Here is a 3,370-nt window from a genome sequence, read left to right on the forward strand (position 1 = left end):
CCCTCCTCACAGGGGTATAGCCCATGGCCTATGGCTAACAAATTGGTAACCCTAAACCTGCTTCCCTCCAGCCTGAATTTGAACTTAGAAATGTTATCCCAGCCCCCAGTAAAACTGGGTAAGAACCCAACCAAGACCACCCCTTTCCTTGCCATTTTCTTTTCTTTTTATTAGATATTTTCTTTATTTAAATTTCAAATGTTATCCCCTTTCCTGGTTTCCTCTCCCACCTCCCCCCAAAAACTCCCTATTCCATCCTCCCTCCCCCTGCTTCTTTGAGGGTGTTTCTCCATCCACCCACAAACTCCCACCTCCTGTTCTCAGTTCCCCTTCACTGGGGCATCTATAGAGGCTTCATAGGATCAAGGACCTCTCCTCCCATTGATTCATGACAAGGCCATCCTCTGCTACATATGCAGCTGGAGCCATGTGTACTCCTTGTTTGATGCCTTAGTCCTTGGGAGCTCTGGGAGGACTGGTTGGTTGATATTGTTGTTCTTCCTGTGGAGTTGCAATCCCCTTCAACTCCTTTGGTCCTTTCTCTAACTCCTCTATTGGGGATCCCACACTCAGTTCAATATTTGGCTGCCAGTATCCATCTCAGTATTTGTAAGACTCTGGTGGGGCCTTTCAAGAGATAGCCGTATCAGGATCCTGACAGCATGCACTTCTTGGCATCCACAATAGTGTCTGAGTTTGGTGACTGTATATGGGATGGATCCCCAGGAGGGACAGTCTCTGGATGGCATTCCCTTCAGTCTCTGCTCTACACTTTATCTCCATATTTGCTCCTGTATTTGTTCTCCTTCTAAGAAAGACCAAAGCACCCACACTTTGGTTTTCCTTCTTCTTGAGCTTCATGTGATTTGTGAATTGTATCTTGGTTATTTGGAGCTTTGGGGCTAATATCCACTTATCAGTGAGTGCATACCATGTGTGTTCTTTTGTGGTTGGGTTACCTCACTCAGGATGATATTTTCTAGTTCTATCCATTTGCCTAAGAATTTCGTGAATTCATTTTTAATAGCTGAGTGTGTAAATGTACTACATTTTCTGTATCCATTCCTCTGTTGAAAGTCATCTGGCTTCTTTCTAGCTCCTGGTTATTATAAATAAGGCTGCTATGAACATAGTGGAGCATGTGTCCTTATTACATGTTGGACCATCTGGGTATATGCCCAGGAGTGGTATAGCTGGATCCTCAGTCTGTCAGTACCTCAGAAAATTGGACATAGTACTACCTGAGGATCCTTGCCATTTTCTAAACTTCTATTCAGATGTCTTCCAGAGAGAACTCACAGTAAACCTTCTACACACAACACATCTCATCTATTTCCTAAGGAATTCTCAACAAGCAGTACTTTTGCTTGACACACACTTATTAAGCCCTATATTTCTTATCACTAAACTACAGAAGTCTTGACAAAATTGTTTCAGAAAACTCAAAACTGTTTACTGTTAGTCCACCACTCATTTCGGTAATCTCTTTTATATTACTCATATGTTACTATCATATGCTTTTCAAAGTCTTTTCTGTACATCTTGATTCTCATGATCTTAACTCTGAAGGGCATGAACTCTGATGTCTAGAATCTATGAGCATTCAGACCTAAGTGCACCACTTATTAAATTGTACAAAGTCTCTAGGCATCAGTTGTCCATTTATGAAAGATAATTACATCAATTAATATAATGATGATTTCCGCTATTTAGTAAATATTCAGTGTATAAACTCAAGACATTACCACTCATGGTGTGGTCAAGGGGAAGGGTTTTATTGTAACTATGAGAGAGAGAACTGTCAGAGGCATCTAGAAGAGTCCAGAGCAGAGAGAGAAAGAGTAGTAGACCAAACATGGCCAGTGGACTGGATCTGGCCATGAGAGAAGCAGAGCAAAGGGAGAGGGTAGAGGAGAATGAGAGAAGACGAAGAAAGGACCAAGAAAGGACAAAGATGGAGACCACAAGGGAACATGGCTGAAATGGTAGGGTTCTAAGGAGAAACAAGTAGCTATGGAGAGGGAAGCCTTGAGCTGGGGAAATTTAGGGTAGTGGCGGGGGAGGCAAGAAGGGTAAGGATGCCAGCATGAGCTCAAAACGTGCAACAAGTGCTTGTGATACTGAGGGAGCCTGAAGACTCGCATGAGCTTTGGTATGCTAATAGGAACCACATGTAACCACAAGCCCTTCCACCAGTGATAAGGGAAGATGGCTCCTTTGGTAGAAACAGGCTTTGAAAGTTCCTGAGGAATGCTGGCTTTTACCTGGCAGATAGAATTGGGGGACATGGATTTCCTTTGAACCTGACACATACATAATAGGCATCCAGTGGCATGGGCTGCTCTACTGCCCAAAGTACTGTATGTGCTCGAGTTTATACTAAGTCTAAGAATGCTTCAGTTGAACTTGACTGCCTAAACATGACCTGAACAAGGATGACATCAATAGACATGGTCACAGGGACAGAGAAGTGCTCATGATTCTTTAACTATGCACAAAGAACTACAGGAACTAAGGAATGATGAGAACAGGAGAGATAGCCTTCCCCAGGGAAAAGCACACTTGGTGGTTACCGCACACCAGTGGCCAACCCTGGAAATAAACACATACATGTAATTATATACCGACTGAGAAGGTTGTATTTATGTATTTAGGAATATAGCTGTATACAACAATGATTAATAAAAAGAGGACTGTTAGTTTCAAAGATAACAAGGGAGGTATATGGGAAGGTTTGCAAGGAAGAAAGGGAAGGAGAAACAAAGTAATGATTTCATAATGGCAATGTTTTTTAAAAGAATGACTAACTGATGAGTAGAAAAGGAAAGATTATAAAGTAGCTACTAGAGTATAGTTAGTTCATGACCAACAGTTCTGTAGCAGCAGTATACTACCTCACTCAAATCTCATTCCAACCAAAATGTGCTGAGTATACGTAAACATAGAACTACAAATAGTTGAAGATTTGTAATATATCATTTTCTGAGTATAAGCCTTAACAACAAGTGGGTATGGCATTATCTTTAATTATTTCAAAGTACCTATGATCCTATAATTCAACTTTATTTTATTATATTTTATTTAATCACAGGTTTAGAGTATATGTTGACATATTAACATCCTAAATATTTCCATGTTTCTTCTAGAAAAAAATATGTTGAATATAGTGCCAGTGACTGAGCAATCTGAACCATTAAAAATGTGAAGTCTGTTTTCACGACTGCCTCATGCAGAATTCCAAAAATAATTTACACACTTCATGTTATAGACATAACTTTACACTAAAAATCCATGGCACACAGAAAGGTAAAGAAATATACATCAACTGCCCTAAAATTCAGCCTTATGGATTTTGTTTTGTGGGAAAAGG

This window comes from Mus musculus, chromosome 13 (assembly GCF_000001635.26).
Source record: "Mus musculus strain C57BL/6J chromosome 13, GRCm38.p6 C57BL/6J".
Classification (NCBI taxonomy): Eukaryota; Metazoa; Chordata; class Mammalia; order Rodentia; family Muridae; genus Mus; species Mus musculus.